General features: G+C 36.0%; 1 protein-coding gene across 2 annotated transcripts in view; it reads right to left on the bottom strand.

Annotated features, from left to right (window-relative positions):
• Positions 1-23,453, bottom strand: part of ZC3H12B (zinc finger CCCH-type containing 12B) — a 581,452-nt gene extending 557,999 nt beyond the window's left edge. The window contains exon 1 of one of the 2 annotated variants that reach the window (XM_032846911.1): positions 22,986-23,453. The gene's annotated coding sequence lies outside the window, so the exon portion shown is untranslated. The remainder of the gene's footprint in view (positions 1-22,985) is intronic. The other variant, XM_032846912.1, reaches the window with a different exon arrangement.
• Positions 23,454-23,650: the final 197 nt, after the last annotated feature.

A 23,650-nucleotide genomic window follows, 5' to 3' on the forward strand; every position in this document is an offset into this window, starting at 1 on the left:
AAAAGAAAGAAGAGGTACCAATACTTACATTGGACAAAATACACTTTAACACAAAGTCTATAACAAGAGACACAAAAAGACACTATATAATGATAAAGGGAACTATACAATAAGAGGATATAACAATTGTAAATATGCATTGAACATGGGAGTACCTGGATACATAAAACAACTATTTGCAGATATGTAGGAAGAAATTCTCAGAAATACTATCAGTACAGGACTTTAACACCCCACTTATATCAATGGAGAGATCATCCAGACAGAAAATCAACAAGGAAAATTGGCTTTGAATGATATATTGAACAGATAGACCTAAGAGAAAAATTCAGAACATTGTATTCCCCAAGAGCCGGATACACATTCCTTTCAAGTATGCATGGACACAAAGCAAGTCTCAATAAATTAAAGAAGATTGAAATCCTATCATGTATCTTTTCTAATCACAATATGAAGTAAAAAATTCATCACAAGACAAAATCTGGAAAGACACAAATACATCGGAGCATGTATAATTAAACAGGAATTAGCATGTTATTTTAGTAGCATGTTATTTATTTACTTTATAAATAACATGCTACTAAAAAACGAAGGAGTCAACCTAGAAACAAAGATGAAATTAAAAAAAAATAAAGACAAATGAAAATCAAAACACAATGATCCAAAATGTTTGGGATGAAGGAATTGAGATATTGGCTTTTACAACAGCATAATCTCCTCCAGTCCCATCCATGTTGTTACAAAAGTTGTGTATTCATCCTTTCTGAAGGAGGCATAATATTCCACTGTATACATGGACCATAACTTCTTTACCCATTCATCTGTTGATTAGCATCTTGTCTCTTTCCACAGTTTGGCGATTGTGTGCATTGCTGCTATGAACACTGGGGTACATATGGCCCTTCTTTTCACTTCATCTGTATCTTTGAGGTAAATAACATGCAATTGCATGGTTATAGGGTAGCTCTATTTTTAATTTCTAAAGGAATCTCCACACTGTTTTCCAAAGTGGCTTCACCAATGTGCATTCCCACCAACAGTGTAAGAGGATCCCCTTTCTCCACATCCTCTCCAACATTTATTGCTTCATGCCTTGTTTATTTTTGACATTCTAACTGCTGTAAGGTTGTACCTCAGTGTGTTTTTTATTTGAATTTCCCTGATGGCTAATGATGATGAAATTTTTTTTTTCATGTGTCTGCTAGCAAGTTGTATGTCTTCATTGCAGAAGTGTCTGTTCATGTATTATGCCCATTTTTAACATGATTATCTGGTTTATTTGGGTGTTGAGTTTGAGGAGTTCTTTACAGATCTTGAATACCAGCCCTTTGTCTGTAGTGTCATTTGTTAATATCTTCTCCCATTCTAGGGTTGCCTCTTTGTTTTGTTGACAGTTTCCTTTGCTGTGCAGAAACTTTTGATCTTGATGAACTCCCAGAAGTTCATTTTTACTTTTGTTTTTCTTTGCCTTTGGAGACATGCCTTGAAAGATGTTGCTATGGCCTATGTCAAAGAGGTTCTGCCTATGTTCTCCTCTAGGATTTTGATAGGCTCCTGCCTCACACTGAGGTCTCTTAACCATTTTAAGTTTATCTTTGTGTATGGTTTAAGAGAATGGTTGAGTTTCATTCTTCTATACATAGCTGTCCAATTTTCTCAGCACCATTTATTGAAGAGACTTTTTTCCACTGCATATTTTTTTCCTGCTTTTTCGAAGATTATTTGACCATAGAGTTGAGGGTCCATATCTGGGCTCTCTACTCTGTTCCACTGGTCTATGTGTCTGTTTTTATGCCAGTACCATGCTGTCTTGGTGATCACAGCTTTGTAGTAAAGCTTGAAATCAGGCAATGTGATAACCCCAGCTTTGTTTTTCTTTTTCCAAATTTCCTGAGCAATTCAGAGTCTTTTCTGGTTCCATACAAATTTTAGGATTCTTTGTTCCAGCACTTTGAAAAATGCCCATAGATTTTTCATTGGGATGGCATTGAAAGTATAGATTGCTCTGGGCAATAGAGACATTTTAACAATGTTTATTCTTTCGATCCATGAGCATGGAATGCTTGTCCATCTTTTTTGTGTTTTCTTCAATTTATTTCACGAATGTTCTGTAGTTCCTCAAGTACAGATCCTTTAACTCTTTGGTTAGGTTTATTCCAAAGTATCTTATGGTTCCTGGTGCTATAGTAAATGGAGCAGCCAACTACATAAGCCAACTGTTAATCAAAATATTTATATTGATATTAATACATTAATTGTAGGGGATCTTAACAGACCATTCTCAGTAAGAGACAGAACATCTAAGCAGAAAATCAATAAACAAGGGCTTTGAATGACACATTGGACCAGATGGACCTCATAGATATATACAGAACATTCCACCCTAAAACAACAGAATACTCATTCTTCTCAAGCGCACATGGAACTTTCTCCAGAATAGACCACATACTGGGTCAAAAATCAGGGCTCAACTGATACCAAAAGATTGAGATTATTCCCTGCATATTCTCTACATATTCTCAGACCACAGTGCTTTGAAACTGGAACTCAACCACAAGAAAAAGTTTGGAAGGGATTCAAACACTTGGAAGCTAAAGACTACCCTACTTAAGAATGTTTGGATCAACCAGGAAATCAAAGAAGAACTTAAACAATTCATGGAAACCAATGAGAATTTTAATACATTGGTCCAAAACATATGGGATACGGCAAAGGCAGTCCTAATGGAGAAATGCACAGCCATCCAGCCTCACTCAAAAAAATGGAAAACATCCAGAATACCCCAGCTCTCTTTACACCATAAAGAACTGGAAAATCAACAACAAATTAAACGAACCCCATGCAAAAGAAGGAAAAGGATCAAGATTAGAGCAGAGATCAATGAAATAAAAGCTACAGTTACAGTGGAACACATCAATGGAACTAGAAGCTGGTTTTTGGAAAGAATCAATAAGATTAATAAACCACTGGCTAAACTAACCCAAAACAAAAGAGAGAGGACCCAAATTGATAAAATTATGAATGAAAGGGGAGAGATCATGACTAACACTAAGGAAATAGAAACAACCATCAGAAATTATTATCAACAGTTCTATGCCGATATGTTAAGCAACCTAGAAGAAACGGACGCATTCTTGGAAACCTATAAACTTCCAAGACTGAAATAGGAAGAAATTGACAACCTGAATAGACTGATATCTAGTAAGGAGATTGAAGAAGTGATCAAAAATGTCCCAAAAAACAAGAGCCCAGGACCTTATGGATTCCCTGGGGAATTCTACCGAACTTTCAAAGAAAAAATAACACCTATTCTTCTGAAGCTGTTTCAAAAAAACAGAAACAGAAGGAAAACTTCAAGAACTCTTTCTATGAAGCTAGCATTACCCTGACTTCCAAACCAGGGAAATACCCCCCTCAAAAAGGAGAATTTCAGACCAATATCCCTGATGAATATGGATGCCAAAATTCTCAACAAGATCTTAGCTAATAGGATTCAATGGTACACTAAAGAGATTATCCCCCATGATCAGGTGGGATTTATCCCTGGGATCTAAGTGTGTTCCAACATTCGCAAATCAATCAATGTGATACAACAAATCAATAAGAGAAGAAAGAAGAACCACATGCTCCTCTCAATTGATGTAGAAAATCATTTGACAAAATACAGCATCTGTTCCTGATTAAAACTCTCCAAATTATAGGGATAGATGGACCATCCCTCAACTTCATAAAATCTATGAAAAATCCACAGTGAATTTCATTCTCAATGGGGAAAAGCTGACAGTCTTCCCTTTGAGATCAGGAACAGGACAAGGATGCCCACTCTTTCTACTTTGTTCAACATAATACTAGAAGTCTTAGAAACAACAATCAGACAACAAAAAGAAATAAAAAGTGTTCAAATTGGCAAAGAAAAAGTCAAACTCTCTCTCTTTGCAGATGACATGATACTTTATATGGAAAACCCAAAAGTCTCCACCCCCAAACTACTAGAACTCAGACAACAATTCAGTAATGTGGCAGGATACAAAATCTACAAAAGATTTAAAGAAAGCTAATACCTATGCTTCTAAAACTGTTCCAAAAAAATAGAAAAGGAAGGAATTTACAAATTCATTCTATGAGGCTAGCATTACCTTAATACCAAAACCAGATAAATACACTACTTTGAAAGAGAACTACAGACCAATATCCCTGATGAAAATAGATGCAAAAAAAAACACCCTTCAACAACATACTATCAAACAGAATCCAACAATACATTAAAAACTTATTTATGACAATCAAGTGGGATCTATTCCTGTGTTACAAGGGTAATCTCATATTCACAAGTCAATCAATGTAATCCATCCCCTCATTAGAGAAAGGATAAAAGCCTTTCAGTAGACAGAAAAAGCATTTGACAAACTACAACATCCATTAATGATAAAAGCCCTCAACAAATACGTTTAGAGGGAACATACTTCAACGTAGTAAAGGCTGTACATGAAAAACCCACAGCTAATACCACCTTAAATGGATAAAAACAGAGCTTTTCTTCTACAGTAAGGAACACGACAAGGATGTCCACTCTCACTACTTGTATTCAACACAGCACTATAAGTCCTAGCCACAGCAATCAGACAAAAATAAATAAGAGGCATCCAAATCAGTCAGGGAGAAATAAAATTCTCTTTGTGCAGATGACATGATATTATATGTAGAAAACCTGAAAGACTCCACCAAAAAACTGCTAGAACTGATAAATGAATTCAGTAAAATGGCATGATATGAAATTAATACCCAGAAATCAGTTCATCTCTGTACACTAATAATGAAATAGTAGAAAGAGAAATTAAGAAAACAGTCCCATTTATAACTACATTAAAAAATAACAAAATACCCAAGGATAAACATAACCAAGTAGGTGAAAGACCTGTAATCTGAAAATTATAAAACACTGATGAAAGAAATTGAAAACTCAAATTGAAGGATAATGCATGCTCATGTATTATAAGAATTATTATTGTTAGAATGGCCATACTACCAAAGCAATCTACAGATTCAATGAAATCCTTATCAAAATACCAACAGCACTGTTCATTAAACTACAACAAATAATATTACAATTGGTACAGAACCACATAAGATGCTGAATAGGCAATGAAATCTTGCGACAAAAGAACAATGCTGGATGTATCACAATCCCAGATTGCAAGATACACAACAAAGCTGTACTAATCAAAACAGTATGATAGGGGCCCAAAAACAGGCACATAGATCAATGGAAGAAATAAGAGAGTCCAGAAATAAACTCACATTTATACAGTTAATCTGTGAGAGGAGGGAGAAATATACGAGGCTAAAAAGACAGTCTTACTCAGCAAATGGTCTTGGGAAAACTGGTCAGCTACATTCAAATGATGAAACTGGACCTGTTTCTTATATCATACACAAATATAAATCAAAATTTGTTAAACATCAAAATGTGAGACTTGAAAACATAAAAATCCTAGAAGAAAGCATAGGCAGCAATCTCTTTGGCTTTAGCCATTGAAACATTTTTCTAGATATGTCTCTTCTGGTAAGGAAAATAAAGCAAAATCAAACTTTCAGGACTACATCAAAATAAAAAGCTTTGTTATGTTCTACAAATAAGTGAAACCATATGATAATTGACTCTCTCTGCTTGACTTATTTCACTCAGCATAATCTCTTCCAGTCCCATCCATGTTGCTACAAAAGTTGGGTATTCATCCTTTCTGATGGAGGCATGATACTCCATAATGTATATGGACCACATCTTCCTTATCCATTCGTCCACTGAAGGGCATCTTGGTTCTTTCCACAGTTTGGTGACCGTGGCCATTGCTGTTATAAACATTGGGGTACAGATGGCCCTTATTTTCACTACATCTGTATCTTTGGGGTAAATACCCAGTAGTGCAATGGCAAGGTCATAGGGAAGCTCTATTTTTAAATTCTTGAGGAATCTCCACACTGTTCTCCAAAGTGGCTGCACCAGCTTGCATTCCCACCAACAGTGGAAGAGGGTTCCCCTTTCTCCACATCCCCTCCAACACATGTTGTTTCCTGTCTTGCTAATTTTGGCCATTCTAAGTGGTGTAAGTTGGTATCTCAATGTGGTTTTAATTTGAATCTCCCTGATGGCTAGTGATGATGAACATTTTTTTCATGTGTCTGATAGCCATTTGTATGTCTTCAATGAAGAAGTGTCTGTTCATACCTTCTGCCCATGTTTTTTATATGATTGTCTGTTTTGTGTGTGTTGAGTTTGAGGAGTTCTTTATAGATCCTGGATATCAAACTTTTGTCTGTACTGTCATTTGCAAATATCTTCTCCCATTCCGTGGGTTGCCTCTTTGTATTGTTGACTGTTTTCTTTGCTGTGCAGAAGCTTTTGATCTTGATGAAGTCCCAAAAGTTAAAAAAAAAAAAAAAGAACTTCATGAAGGATGGGACTCTGTTTTCAATATCTGCATTCCAGAGCCTGGGACAGTGGCTGATATGTATTAAATTCTCCATAAGTACTTGTTGATATCATGACACAACATATTTAAATTAAAGAAGAATAGTCATGGGGCACCTGGGTGGCTCAATGGGTTAAGCCTCTGCCTTGGGCTCAGGTTGTGATCTCAGAGTCCTGGGATTGAGCCCCACATCAGGCTCTCTGCACAGTGGGGAGCCCACCTCCCCCTCTGTCTCTGCCTGCCTCTCTACCTACTTGTGATCTCTGTCTGTCAAATAAATAAATAAAAATCTTTAAAATAAATAAATAAAATAAAGAAGAGTAAAAAAATTTAAAAAAAATAAAATGCTTTTACACAGCTAAGGATATCACCAACAAAATAGAAGACAACCTCCTAAATGGAAAATGATATCTGTAATGATATATCCAATAGTGTGTTAATATCCAAAATATGTAAAGAACTTATACAAGCCAACACCAAGAAAAAAAAATCAAATTAAAAAACAAGCAGAAACCCTGAGTAGACATTTTTCCAAAGAGGACACAGAGATGGCCAATAAACATATGAAATGATGTTCAGCATCACTAATAATCAGTTAAATGCAAATCAAAACCATAATGAGATTATCACCTTACATCTGCCAGGATGTTTAAAATCAAAAAGACAGAAATAACAAGTGTTGGTAAGGAACCCAAACAATTGGTGGTAATGCAAATTGGTATAGCCATTGTGAAAAAACAGTATGGATGTTCCCCAAAAAATTATAAATGAAATTATCATATGATAAATTAATTCAACTACTGGCTATTTACCCAATGAAAACAGAAAGACTAACTTAAAAAGGTACATTCACCCTTATGTTTATTGCGACATTATTTACAATAGCCAAGATATGTATGGAACAGAAAGGTCCATCCATAAATGAATAGATAAAGATGTGATATACATATGCAATGGATATTTCTCAGCCAAAAGAAAATGAGATATTGCCATTTGCAACAACATAATGGACCTAGAGGGTATAATGCTGTGTGAAATAAGTCAGAGAAAGACAAATACCACAATTTCACTCATATATGGAATATAAGAAAAAAATGAAAGAACAAGCAAAGAAAAAAGCCAAAAAATCCAGGACTCTTAAAGACAAAGAACAAACTGGTGGTTTGCAGAGGGGAGGTGGCTACAGGAATAGGTGAAATAGATGAAGGAGTTAAATACATTTATTATGATAAGTACTGAGAAATGCATAGAGTTGCTGAAGCATTATATTGTATACCTAAAAATAATACAGTATTGTATGTTAATTATCCTTCAATAAAGAAATTAACTTTAAATGGATGAAAAACTTAAACATAGACCTGATCCTATACCACTCCTAGGAGAAAATGTACAAGAAAAATTCCTTAAGATTGCACTGGGCAATGATTTTTGGTGTGCACCAAAAGCACAAACAAAATATATAAAGTGGAACTATATCAAACTAAAAAGCTGTGTAACAAAAGTAGCAATGGAAAAAAATGAAAAGGCAGTCTATGGGATTAGAGAAAATATTTTCAAACCATATATCAGACAAGGAGTAACAGCCAAAATATATAAAGTACAACTCATAACAGAAAAACAATTCAATTTAAAAATGGGCAGAGGAGCTAAATATATATTTTTCCAAAATAGACATCTAGATCGCCTCCAGGTTTATGAAAAGATGCTTAATATCACTAATCATCAGAGACATACAAATCACAAACAACACAGAACATCACCCCACATCTGATGGAATGGCTACCATAGAGAAGACAAGAAATAGGGGCCCCTGGGTGGCTCAGCTGGTTAAGCATCTGCCTTCGGCTCAGGTCATCACCCCAGAGTCCTGGGATTGAGCCCTGTGTCAAGCGCCCTGCTCACTGGGGAGTCTGCTTCTCTCTCTCCTTCTTCCCCTCCACCCAACTCATGCTCTCCCTCTCTCTCTCAAATAAATCAATAAATAAATAATCTTTAAAAAAAGAAGATAATATATAAAAAGTGTTGATGAAAATGTGGAGAAAAAGGAACACTTTTACATTATAGATGGGAAAGGAAAATAGCATGGAGGTTCCTCCAAAAAATAAAATTACCATTAATTCCACTCTTGGGTATACATCCAAAGAATATGAAAATGGGAGTCTGAAAAGATAATATGCTCTTATATTTTTGCAATATTATTCACAATGCCAAGATTTGGAAACAACCTAAGTGTCTGTCAACAGATGAATAGATAAAAAAATATATATGAATATTAAGACAGCCATGAGAAAGATGGAAAGCCTATCATTTGTGAAAACATGAATGAACCTTGAGGGCATTATGTTGAGATGTGTTAACAGAAAGACAAATACTATATGGTATCATGTATATTTGGAATCTATGAAAGCTTAACTCGAGGAAAAGGGGTAAAATTAGGTCACTAAAGGCTGGCAGGGTGGGAGGATTGGGTAAAAGTTGTTTAAGGGTAAAAACTGGAAACTAGTAAAGAAATCCTGGCAAAGCTAATGCACAGCATAATGATTACAGTCAATGGCATTATATTATAAGCTTAAAGTTGCTAATAGATTAAATCTTACTTGTGCCTACCACCAAAAAAAATGATAATTATGTAACATAATAGAGATGTTAGCTAATTCTATGGTAGTAATCATATTGCAACATATAAACATATCAAATCATTATGTTGTACACATAAAACTTACACATTATATATCAATTTTATTTCAATCATTATGTTATACACATGAAATTTACATAATGTTATATCTCAATTTTATTTCAATAATAAAATTTAATAAAGATTATTATAAGAATGAAAAAGGAGAAAATAAAATATCTTGAGACAAAAATTAAAACACAACATATCAAAGCATATAAGATGTAGCAAAAGCAGTACTAAGAGATAACTGTATAGCAGCACACACTTATTTAAAAAGAAGAAAGAGGGGCGCCTGGATGGCTCAGTGTGTTAAGCCTCTGTCTTTGGCTCGGGTCATGATCTCAGGGTCCTGGGATCGAGCCCTGCATTGGGTTCTCTGCTCAGCGGGGAGCCTGCTTCCCCCTCTCTCTCTGCCTGCCTCTCTGCCTAATTGTGATTTATCTCTGTCAAATAAATAAATAAAATCTTTAAAAAAAAGAAGAAAGATTTCAAATCTTTCTTAATTTTACATGTCAAGGAACTATAGAAAGAAAACAACATATCCAAAGTTAGCAGAAGGAAATAAACATCAAAGCAGTAATAGATGAAATAAAAAATAGGAAAAAAAAGTCAAGTTGATTCTTTTGAAATGAAAACAAAATTAAAAAAACACCAGCTAAGAAGGCCAAAGTTGGTGGAATCGCAATTCCAGACTTCAAGCTCTATTACAAAGCTGTCATCATCAAGACAGCATGGTTCTGGCACAAAAACAGACTCATAGATCAATGGAACAGAATAGAGAGCCCAGAAATAGACCCTCAACTCTATGGTCAACTAATCTTCAACAAAGCAGGAAAGAATGTCCAATGGAATAAAGACAGTCTCTTCAACAAATGGCATTGGGAAAATTGGACAGCCACATGCAGATAAATGAAACTGGACCATTTCCTTACACCACACACAAAAATAGACTCAAAATGGATGATGGACCTCAATGTGAGAAAGGAATCCATCAAAATCCTTGAGGAGAACACAGGCAGCAACCTCTCTGACCTCAGCCACAGCAACTTCTTCCTAGGAACATCGCCAAAGGCAAGGGAAGCAAGGGCAAAAAGGAACTATTGGGACCTCATCAAGATCAAAAGCTTTTGCACAGCAAAGGAAACAGTCAACAAAATCCAAAGACAACTGACAGAATGGGAGAAGATATTTACAAACGACATATCAGATAAAGGACTAGTATCCAAAATCTATAAAGAGCTTATCAAATTCAACACCCAAAGAACAAAGAATCCAATCAAGAAATGGCAGAGGACATGAACAGACATTTCTGCAAAGAAGACATCCAGATGGCCAACAGACACATGAAAAAGTGTTCCACATCACTCGGCATCACAGAAATACAAATGAAAACCACATCAGTTACCACCTCACACCAGTCAGAATGGCTAAAATTAACAAGTCAGGAAACGACAGATGCTGGCTAGGATGCAGAGAAAGGGGAACCCTCCTACACTGTTGGTGGGAATGCATGCTGGCGCAACCACTCTGGAAAACAGCATGGAGGTTCCTCAAAAAGTTGAAAATAGAGCTAACCTACGACCCAGCAATTGCACTACTGGGTATTGACCCTAAAGATACAAATGTAGTGATCTGAAGGGGCACGTGCACCCAAATGTTTATAGCAGCAATGTCCACAGTAGCCAAACTATGGAAGGAACCTAGATGTCCATCAACAGATGAATGGATAAAGAAGAAGTGGTATATATATGCAATGGAATACTACGCAGCCATCAAAAGAAATGAAATCTTGCCACTTGCAACAACGTGGATGGAACTATAGGGTATTATGCTTAGCGAAATAAGTCAATTGGAGAAAGACAGCTATCATATGATCTCCCTGATATGAGGAAGTGGAGATGCAACATGGGAGGTTTGGGGGGTGGGAAAAGAATAAATGAAACATGATGGGATCAGTTGGGAGACAAACCATAAAAGACTCTTAATCTCACAAAACAAACTGAGGGTTGCTGGGGGGAGGGGTGAGGTAGTGAGATTATGGACATTGGGGAGGGTATGTGCAATGGTGAGTGCTGTGAAGTATATAAACCTGGCTTTTCACAGACCTGTACCCCTGGGGCTAATAATACATTATATGTTAATTTTAAAAAAAACACCAGCTAGATTAACTAAGGAAATAGAAAACTCAAGTTTAAAAAATGCAAGAGGAGTTATTACAACTGTTGTCACATAAAGGATTATAAAAACTAGTATGAATAATTATACACCAACAAAATGGGTAATCTAGAAGAAATAGATAAGTTCATAGGAACACACAACCTATCAAAATCTGAATAAGGAATTGGAAACTAAACAGACCTGTATCTGGCTTTGGTATCAGGGTAATGCTGACCTCATAAAATGAGTTTGGAAATGTTTATTTCTCTGATTTTTTATTTGGAACAATTTGAGAAAGATTAGTGTTAATTCTTTAATGTTTGGTAGAATTCATCCATGAAACCATCTGGTTCTGAGCTTTTTATTGTTATTGTTGTTGTTGGAATATTGTTAATTACTCATTTAGTCTCCTTAGCCAGAAAAAAAATATACTAGAAGAAAGAAAACTACAGGCTAATAACCCTGGTGAATACAGATTAAAATTTCTTGAAAAAAACTACTAGTAAAACAAACTCCATAGTACCTTAAAAGGATTACACACCATGAAAAGGTGGGAATTATTCCAAGATTCAAAGATAGCTCAACAGACAAAAATCAATCTATACGATACAGCCACATTAACAGAACACAGGGGAAAATTATATGGTTACAAATGTATAGATGTAAAAAAATCATTTGACACATTGTAACACCACTTTACAATAAATAGCATTCAATGAATTAAGAATGAAAAGAACTTACCTCAACATAATAAAGGCCATATATGAAGAACCCATAGTTAACATCATACTCAATAAAAACTGAAAATCTTTCCTCCAAGGTCAGGAGTAAAACAAGGATTCCAACTCACACCATTTCTATTAAACATAGTACTGAATTTTAGGATTTTTTATTTCTGTAAAAAAATGCCATTGGAATTTTGATAGGGATTTCATTGGATCTGTAGCTTGCTTTTGGTAGGATGGACATCTGAACGATATTTATTCCAATCCATAAACACGGTATGATGGTATATCTTTCCAATTATTTATGTCCTCGGTAATTTCTAGCTAGAACAATAAGACAAGTAAAGGAAACTTAAAAGGCATCCAAGTTTAAACAGAAGTGAAATAAATCATCTCTGCTCATAAGTGACATTATCTGATATGCAGAAAATCCTAAAGACTACACACACACACACACACACACACACACACACACACACTCCTAAAATTCAAACAAAACCAGAAAGTTCCCCAAACAACAACAACAACAAAAGGTTGAGCAAAAAAACAAAGGTAGAGTCCTCACACTTCCTGTTTTCAAAGCATATTACAAAGCTACAGTGTAGTGCCAACATAAAGATGGACATACAATCCTAAGGACAAGACTATGGAGCCCAGAAATAAATACATGTATATACAGTCAACTGATACTCAACAAAGTTTTAATAATATACAATGGGGAAAGGACAGTCTCTTCAATAAATGGTGTTGGAAATATGAATATCTACATGCAAAGGAATGAGATTGGATCTAACATATCCACAAAAATCAAATCAAAGTGGATTAAAAACATAAATGTAAGACCTGAAACCATATAACTCCTAGAAGAAAACATAAAGAAAAAGCTTCAAAACATTACTCTTCGTAATTATTCCTTTGATATGACACCAAAAATGCAGGCAACAAAAGCAAAAATAGAAAAATGGGAGTATAAACTAAAATGCATCTTCACAGAAATATAAATTGAGTGAAAAGGCAACCTATAGGATGGGAAAAAGGTTTGCAAACCATATTTCTGATAAAGGGTTAATTTTCAAAATATTAAGGAACTCCTACAATGCAACAGTAAAAATGAAAATAAAAATAAACCAATTTAAAAAACAAGGAAATGATTAATATTTTCCAAGGAAGACACAGAAATGGTCAACAGGTATATTAAAATATAGTTTACATCACTATCATGGAAATGTAAACCAAAACCACAAGGAGATAGTACTTCACATCAGTTAGAATGGCCACTATTTAAAATACAAAACAAAACAAAAAACAGAAAATTATTGTTAAGAATGTTTAGAAACTAGAACCCTTGGGGCACCTGGGTGGCTCTGTCAGTTAAGGGTCCAACTCTTGATTTCAGCTCAGGTCATGATCTCAGGGTCAGAAAATCAAGCCTCATATCAGGCTCATCAGGGAATGAGCTTCTCTTTCTCTCTCCCTCTCCCTCTGCTCCACCTAAAATAAATAAATAAATTTAAAACAGAACAAAAAAGCTAGAATCATTGTGCCATGTTGGTGGGAACGTAAAAATGGTGCAGCTGGTATAGAATATTGCATGGAAGTTCCACAAAACTTTTAAAATTTATTATATGATCTTAAAAATCAAATAATCCAGTTAAAAATGGGCAGAAGTCATGAATAGACTTTTTTTTCCAAAAAAACACATACAGATGGCCAACAGATACATGAAAAGATTCCTAACATCCTTCATCATCATGGAAATATAAATCAAAACGTCAATGAGATATCACCTCACACATGTCAGAATGGCTAAAATTAGCAATAGAAGAAAAAACAGATGTTGGGAAGAATGTGGAGAAAGGGGAACCCTCTTGTACCATTGGTAGGAATGCAAACTGGCGCAGCCCCTCTGGAAAACAGTATGGATGTTCCTCAAAAGTTTAAAATGGAACTACCCTGCAACTCAACAATTGCACTACTAGGTATTTATCCAAAGGATCAAAAATACAGATTTGAAGGTTTACATGTACCCCAATGTTTATAGCAGCATTATCAACAATAGCCAAATTATGGAAAGAGCCCAAATGTCCATCAACTGATGAATGGATAAAGATGCGGTATTGTATATATAAAATGGAATATTACTTAGCCATAAAAAAGAATGAAATCTTGCTGTTTGCAATGACATGGATGGAACTATGCAGTATTATGCTAACTGAAATAAGTCAGAGAAAAACAAATACCATATGATTTCACTCGTATGTGGAATTTAAGAAACAAAAAAAAATGAATGTAGTGGGGGAAAGAGGCAAACCAGGAAACAGACTCTTAAATATAGAGAGAACAAACAGGGATACTAGAGGTGAAGAGAATGGGAGTATAGGTGACAGTGATTAAGGACAGCACTTGTGATGAGCGCCTTGTGTTATACGGAAATGTTGAATCACCCAATCTAAACCTGAAACTAATATTACACCATATGTTAAGTAACTGGAATTTAAATAAAAACTTGAGAGGAAAAGAGTAATTAGATCCTAAAAAAAAAATCTACCATATGATCTGACAATCCCACTTTGGGTATTTATCCAAAATATTGAAAATACGATCTCCAAGAAATATTTGCACTCTTATGTTCATTGCATATTATTTACAATAGACAAAGGGTGGAGACAAACTAACTGTCCACTGACAGATATGTCTTGGAACACTGAACAAATAAACTTAAATTAAAAAAAGAAAGAAAATGTGGTAGATACATGCAACTGAATATTATTCAGCCTTAAAAAAGAAGGAACTGCTGTTACATGCTACAACAGATATATCTTGAAGATATTACATTAAGTGAAATAAGCCAGTCAGAGAAAGACAAATACTGAATAATTTCATTTATATCAGGTATCTAAACTAGTAAAACTTATAGAAGCAGAAAGTACAATGCTATTTGACAAAGGCTGGGGGCATGGAGAAATGGGAGTTACTATTCAATGGGTATAGAGTTTGTCACACAAGATGGTAAAGTTCTAGAGATCTCCTGTAGAACTCTACTGAATACTTAGATTTTTGTTAAAAGAGTGGATCTCATAGTATATGTTTTTACCACAATAAAAAAATTGGAAGACAGAGTCCTAACATATCAATAATTATTTTAATATGTAAATAATCTGAATGGACCAATTTAAAGACAGATTAGCATAGTGGATAAAAACAATATGGTGCAGTATATGTTGTCTGCAAGAAATTCACTTCAAACATAAAAACGTGTAGACTACGCATTGTAGTCAGCACAAGTAGGCAGAGTGGCAGGTAGAGGGAGAGACAGGCTCCCCACTGAGCAAGGAACCTGATGCGGGACTGGATCCCAGGACCCTGAGATCATGACCTGAGCCAAAGTCAGCTGCTTAATGGACTGAGCCATCCAGGCATCCCTCAGTGAAACTTCCAATGAACACTTATTTCACTTTCTCATGCTGATGAAATGATAAGAAGAATTTAAGTGCACAGAATTTACATGCAAATAATATTGCTATTTTAGTTTTTAAAACATCTGAGAGCAGTTCATCATAACTATTGTCCCAATTTTGCTTGCATTATTAACTGATGTTCAAATCCCTTTGCTTGTAAACAGGTCAATTCAATTAATAATCTAATCCTTGTATGTTCAATGCAGCACTTAGAAGACATTTTAAAATACATAAAACCTACCTTCTTTCCTCTTAGCAGTTATTTTAATTGAATATCAGTGCTTTTGTTACAAGAAATTAGTTAGGTTCTAACAGGAGGCCTGGAGGCCAGCAAAGAGGAAGCCATGGCCAGCTATGGGGAAAGTCAGAGGACTTTTCTGGCAGCATTCCAAAGAAGCTGGATCAAACAAGACAGGTCCAAGATGACTGACAAATTAGACCTGACACTCTTGACCAAATAAGTAAAGGCTGACAACCCTGATTCCAAGAAATCCCCTCCTAAGTAATGAATATTCCAGCCGCTTGTTAACAACCATCAATAAAAGATGGACACCTAAACCCCAGGTTGCAGTTCTCTCGCTCTCTAGCTCTCTCCCACCTCTCTTGCCAGCTCTCACATCTTAAGAGTGTATTTTTGTTTTAATAAACTTTCCCACACATGTCGATTGTCCACTGCATTGTATCTGTTCTTGAATTCTTTCCCTGATGAGACCAAGTACTTTTGGCAACATCTTTGAGATGGCCTCAGGACCTGGGATCTCCCCACTTCACCTGGCAACACTTTCATAGCCAGTAAAGAAGCTCTGACATCTAACCTCTGGTATGGCTCTGGCTGCTTCTCCTGTGGAATGCAGTCCATCACCAGCATGGGTTTGGCACTCTACAGAATATATATTTTTAGCATAATTACTATATCCAGGCTATAACAAATTTTGACTAGTGGAACCCGAATTATGGAAATTTTGAACTATGATTTCGACCCCACTGATACAGAATTTGAGAGAATTCAGACAGGGGCTGAGATTAAATTAACCTTAGCATTATTTATGAACAAAGAGTTTGCTAAGCAAATTAACAGTATCAACAAGATAGTAGAGAAAAAATGTTTCCAAGCTTCTTTAAATACCTTAGAAATATCTCTTTACATATAATTTGTAGATATGCTAACTACATATCATTCATACATATTTATTAAAACAATTAATACTTTGTTAGCCTACTTCTAGTTACAAGAAAGTACAAGGAAGTAATAAAAACTGCAGTACATAAGAAATATTCTAAAATTCACAACCTCAACCACTTTATACCTATTCTACTGTTACTGCACATTAAGAAAAAATTAAACATGTAAAATAAAATACCCATTTTTTCTTATACCCCTACTTTTTTTTCATCTTCTATGGAATCATAGGTATCTGAACTAATTTGGCAACAAAATCAACACACTACATGATAATTAAATCTATTAATAATAAACAAAAACAACCCAGTTAATAATAATAGCCTGGAAAGTACAAAGAGAAAAGGAATATAAGGATTTGTGTGCACATTTAGAAATTAAACTCAACAAGAGCAATTAAATGCCCAGTAAACATCAAGGAGCAACTAATAAATAGTAAGTATGGCTTATGTATGACCTCTGGAATAAAACTTACTACTTATGTCACACTTCATATACCAACTGGTTTTCATTTTGAAAGAAAAATAGAGTAATTATTTTTTTTATTTTTTAAATTTATTTTCAGCGTAACAGTATTCATTGTTTTTGCACCACACCCAGTGCTCCATGCAATCCACGCCCTCTCCAATACCCACCACCTGGTTCCCCCAACCTCCCACCCCCCGCCCCTTCAAAATCCTCAGATTGTTTTTCAGTAATTACTTTTTTAATTCTGAGATTCTAAGTCCACTAAGTTAGACACAGTATTTTATTTTATTTTATTTTATTTTACTTTATTTTAGATTTTATTTATTTATTTGACAGAGAGAGAGCATAAGCAGCAGGAGTAGCAGGCACAGGAAGAGAGAGAAGCAGGATTCCCACTGGGTCTATCTCCTTTCCATCAACTCCCATTCACTCTATTTCAATTAAAAAAATATAGAAGTACTATATAAACACATTCTTCATGAAAAAAGTTAAAACACTACAGATAAGATTGAAGTTCCCTATGTCTATCACCCACAGTCACAGGCTCCTCTATCTCCTTCCCCAAAGGTAACTGCTGTTATAAGATTGGTTTGTAGTTTTCCAGAATTTTTTCATATGGATTAACATATATATGTAGAAATGTATATAAAATATTGTTGTTTTCTGTGTATTCTTTTAATATAAACAATATTATACTCTTTCTCCTGTTGTGCAGATTGCCCTAGTCATCCAAAATTATGTCATGGAGATCTAGTCATTTTTTAACTCTTTTTTAAATTATTATGTTATGTTAGTCATCATACAGTAGGTCATTAGTTTTTGATGTAGTGTTCCATGATTCATTGTTTGCATATAACACCCAATGCTCCATGCAATACATACCTTCCTTAATATCCATCACTGGGCTAACCCATTCCCCCACTCCCTCCCCTCTAAAACCCTCAGTTTGTTTCTTGAAGTCCATAGTATCTCATGGTTCGCCTTCCACTCCAATTTCTCCCCCTTCATTTTTCCCTTCCTTCTCCTATGTTCTCCATTCTATTCCTTATGTTCTACAAATAAGTGAAACCATATGATCATTGACTTTTTCTGCTTGACTTATTTCACTTAGCATAATCTCCTCCAGTCCCATCCATGTTGATCCAAAAATTGGGTATTCATCCTTTCTGATGGCTGAGTAATATTCCCTTGTGTATATGGACTACATCTTCCTTATCCATTCTAGACACAGTATTTTAAAAGAGTTTGGATTAGTTCCCTTCTTACTGCTTCCAGTTAATCACCCAGCTTCAAATGCAGTTTATCTGATATGGATTCAGCTTTTTAGACCATGACAGAAAATCTTTCCTAAATAAGTTTTTAAAGATATAAATGTATTTTGTAAAATTCATTCAGGGGTCACAGATGTAGCTCAGAAGTGACAGTGAGAACAAAGCAATATCTACATTTGTTAAGAAAGGGGAAATGAGGTACAGAAAGTGAACATAATGATCTATATAAATCATGGCTTTTAAAGGTTATATAAATACTAATATGTAGTGTGCAATTGTTTTAATCAAGAATTCTTAAAAACACCATTTTTTCTCATTATGAATCATGTCAAAATTAAACTTCAGATTTTCAGTTAATATGTATTGAATTTTAAGAGCTGCTACAAAAAGCTTATATTTCATACCATCAAATACCTGAGATGTATTTGTCATCAGGAAAACAAGAATGAATCAGACCACAGGGGAAATTTGGGGTGTCAACATTCCAAAGACAGTTAACAATATGTAATATATGATATTAATAGAACAATAATAGTGTATAAAGCAGTTCTTATGAATATTACTTTAGAACTTATATGTGAAGGATTTGCTTTGTTTTATTTTGTTTGTAGGTGCCATTCTTTAAGAAAGAATTCTACTCTCCACTTTTCTTCCTATGTTGAATTGGCTGTTAGTATTTTCTACTTTGTGGAAAAGGTTATTTTCCAGGAAAATGTGATCTAAAAAGAACTATTGGGTAAAAGCCATTTTTGCCATAAGCTTCCAAAATAAAATAGGGCTGTGCTCATCCGCGAAAATTTTCAACCCACTGACATAATAAATATCATACTTAAGACCATAATAACAGGGGCGCCTGGGTGGCTCAGTGGGTTAAATCCTCTGCCTTCGGCTCAGGTCACGATCCCAGGATCCTGGGATAGAGCCCCACATCAGGCTCTCTGCTCAGCGGGGAACCTGCTTTTCCCCTTCTCTCTCTCTGCCTGCCTCTCTGCCTACTTGTGATCTCTGTCTGTCAAATAAATAAATAAAATCTTTTAAAAAAAGACCATAATAACAATGTTAAAACTGCATAAAGAAAATTATAACTTAAGGATACACCTTTGTTATTCAGTATAATGCTGCTCTACCTCTAGACTCAGTAATATGGTAAGAAATATTGAGAGTTTTCTATTATATAGTAAGGGAAACTGACAATCTCTTACTCTATTTCACATGCAGCCACCACTGAGACTTAGCAATTTACATAAGCTGTTTACTTGCCTTAAATCACCATAGTACATAGAACTTGACATACAAAGTAATTTTCATTTTCTCAGCAGTTTCTCCATCATTTAAATTTACCAGTGCTCTTTCCAAAGATGTCCCCTATTGATACCAGCATAATCAGCTAAGAACAGAAATGTGCAATACTTGCTTAGGAAAGGAGACTAAACCCAATGTTTTCTGAATGTTTTGCTATCTGTTAACTAATTTCTAGTGATTGAATATTCATTGACTATGTATATGTGTACTATTCTGCTCTCTAACTCTCTAGCTTATTTAGCTAATAGCTGACAACCTAAGTAGAGAACGTTAAAAACAACAATTATATCTATCAAAATTATTAGCTACTGTGAATTAACTTTTATTAGTAATAACTATAATCAGAGAGACTATTGTTGGCAGCAAAGATATCAAATGAAAAGTATAAGATGGTGTATAGAAGCCTCAAAAAATATCTAGTTTGGTAATATTGTTCCTTACAGTAAATCCATGAATTAATCTCAAGAATTCTCTGCAATTTTTTTGAGGGGTACAACCATAGCACATTTTCTTATGGTTATTTTTCTATATACAAACATCAACCTAAAATGGTTGATTAAAACCAAGAAAACTATTAGTCATGTAATAATTCTCAACACAGCAAAAAGTTGTTAGAAAAGCAATAAAATCTGTTTTTCAAAGGTTTGTAACTGCAATTTTAACACTGATGTTAAGTGACAATTTTTCACACAAGCATTATTAATAGGATAATATTAGAACTTTGACAGACATCAATTTGTAGGACTCTGGGATACCTCTCTTTGTTTTAAAAAAATAGTAGTATTAATTAGCAGTACTAAAAACTAAGCTATCATATACTTAATGGACCAAAATTAATGTTGCTTATAGAATTTCATAATTTACTTTACCAGGAAATAGTCATTGGAGAATAGTAATAATCTAAAGTTGTACTAATCAGATCAATCCTGTACAAAATACTTAGATTGTAACTGTTTTAGGAGATAATGAAAATGTACAGGTGATAAAAATATGTGAACTTAATACTTTATATCTTCTTAGAAAACATTTTCACTTGCCCCAAGAAATAGAAGGATTATTTTAAGTCTGGCTTCTATAGTATGCACCTGTGAAAAATTATTTAGTATTAATTTATTGATTTAGGATATAATTTATCATAAAAACTATGCCCACTACTGACAGTGCCCTTTAGGTTTATCCAAGAGAGTAATATTCACAAAGATTAGAAAATCAAGTGCCTCAGTTCATGCTATGTTGAACTCCCCCACCTTCTAACAATATCTATACTTCAAATAAAATAATAAAGAATTTTCTTAATAAAGAAATCAAATCTGACTTTGTCTATAAAGCCTTCTCAGACAACCAGCTCCAAATCTCCTCTTTTACCTATAATTATTTTAGCTCTTATTCTGTACTACTCAATGTTCTAATTTTTGACCATGATGTCTCCAGTGGATGAACAGTTTAATTCTTGGGACCTGTTTCTCTTCTATTCTCTACAGTAACTACTATAGTAATGGACACTCAATGAAGCTAGACAATAAAAGCTTGTTGAAAACCAATTAATTTAAAAAACACTGAATTCATTCCAGAATTCACTGGTCAAGTGCTTTGTTGTACTTGTATTAATATTATCTTACAATGTGGGTATGACTCTCTAGGTAAACGCTCTTGAGTATGTGGCACCTTTATAACTATAACCATATTCATTGAAATCAAATTCTAAATGGTATCCAAATTACTGTCTGGTTCTAAAAGTATGTGAAGTGTGTATCCACATGGTACATTTTATTTCAAATAGTTCGGACTTGAATTGATCAAGAGCTTTTCCAAAATAGAAACATTCCTAACTTTGGAATCTAGCAACTATAAGCATTTTAATTTGCCAATTCACCACTATCACCACCACAACGACCACCACCAACAACAACATAAAATACTTGCTGAGGTCCAAGATTATTTTGCAGTAATACTAGAATTAAACAGTACCTTAATGTATATCCAAGAGAACCTCAAACAACATGAAAGCTGCATTTTACCCAAAACTATCAAGTTTGGATTGATTCACTAGATAAAGTTATCTAATCACAAAAAGCATGTATATCCTTTTGAAAAATGTTTAGCTTAAAATAATTTACCCAAAATTAAATTTAGCCTCTTTAATGCAACACTTCTTTACTTCTTTCCTTTTTTCCTAATAAAAAAAACATAAAATAGCTTAAAAACTAGTAGGGAGGGAAGAGACCCAAATAAAAGAAGGAACCAATCTTTCATTGTGTGTGCATGAAAGTACCTTACAATCAAAACTACTAATCAATCTGAATTCAGTCGACTTTTGGAAAGGGTCAACTGTGAACTGTGACTTTTTTCAACCATTTGATTTTAAAGGAACAACTTCACTACTCAAAGATAATATTGCTAATTTTCAAGAAGCACCTTACAACTTTAGATCCTCATCTAAATCATTCTGTCCAAAACATCACTTCAGGTCCCTCATGGTCATGTTTTTGGAAGCAACTAATCTCAATTGCAGAATACCCCAGGAAGAACAGATAGATCATAAGACACCCCTGTTTTTATTAGGGACATTTTAAGTTCCATCATATTTACTAAAAAAGAAGTTAGGTCATTCTGGATGAAAAGTAGTTCATAAAACCTGTTTCCCCTGTTATCAGGCACTATTTGTCTACTTCTTTTCAACTTTGATACCACTTTGGAAGTCAAGTAGAGTGTGTGTTTGCTAGTTTGTTTTATTACTATTATTTAATATAAGTACTGACTTCCTCATACATGTCAGGAGTCAGAAGCCAGGCACGCGACTTTCAGAAGCTCTCAGCACATGAGTATCAAGAAAACTGAAAAGAGGCCAGGCCATCTGCCCATTCAAGCTTTGAGGCATGGAGCGACAACAGTCTGAGAAACGGTTCTTGAGAAGCCTGTGGTCAGACTGAAACGTTCGAGAGCAAAAGCAACAGAAAAGGAATGAAAAGGATATTGGGAAAGTCTGTCCCGGAATCGGGGACCAGGCTACGTGATTGTACGTAATTATCAGCATCTATGGCATCTAAGAAGCAAAGCCAGGCCTTAAGCCCCTCATTCCTGGATGCTGGGGTTGAGACCAGAGAGTGGCGGTTTTTAGAAGGAAAACTACCTCGAAGGACATAGGGAGCCGCGAGCAGATGTAGGAGAGGCGTTAGAAGCTTCTGCAGGAGAAAGCAGCGCGTTGGTCGCCTCCCGGGGCCCCAGAGGACAGAAAGGCGCCCCAGCACCAGGCGAGTGCGGTGCCACTACTCACCCCTACTCTCCTACGGTCCCCGTCGTCGCCCTGCTGGACACAGCCCCTGCAGGGGGAGCCCCTCCCCCGCCCGCCGCCAGGGGTGGGCTCAGCCGGCAGGAGGAGACGGCGGCGCAGGTGTCCGTGAGCCGGTGCCAGAGATGCGCCCCAGGAGGAGCTGGCTTTAAAGGAGGCAGCCTGGTACCTTGCGCTCCCTGACGCCGCCAACTTCACCACCATCGACGTGGAGGGGCGAGGGGAGACACTGGGGGGGGGAGGCCCTCGCCCAGCGGCCCCGTACGTTCCTGGGGTACTAGGCCTGAGCTCGAGCGGGACCGCCACCCCCGGTCCCCTCAGCGGCCCGACCCCCAGGCCTGATTCCCGTCCCTCAGCCCCCGCGGCCACAGAGCAGCGGCGGCTCCCTCTCGGGGCCGCTGTCGCAGCTGCATCCTCGTGCTCCTCCTCCTCTGGCGCCGCTGCCTACACACACAACCCCAGCGCAGTTAGAGCCGCGGCGCCCCGACTGCCGTCGCCTAGCAACCGCGCGCATGCGCCCCACCCCCGCCGGCGACCGCCGCCACCGCTGGCGCCTCTGTAGGGGCTCAGTCTAGGACCTACAAAAGTGCTCTAAAGCCCACTTCCTAGATCCTGGATGGAAGGGCGTCAAGGAGGGGTGAGGTGGGAGA

The sequence above is a fragment of the Lontra canadensis genome, unplaced genomic scaffold (assembly GCF_010015895.1).
Source record: "Lontra canadensis isolate GAN:19392208 unplaced genomic scaffold, GSC_riverotter_1.0 scaffold183, whole genome shotgun sequence".
NCBI lineage: Eukaryota > Metazoa > Chordata > Mammalia > Carnivora > Mustelidae > Lontra > Lontra canadensis.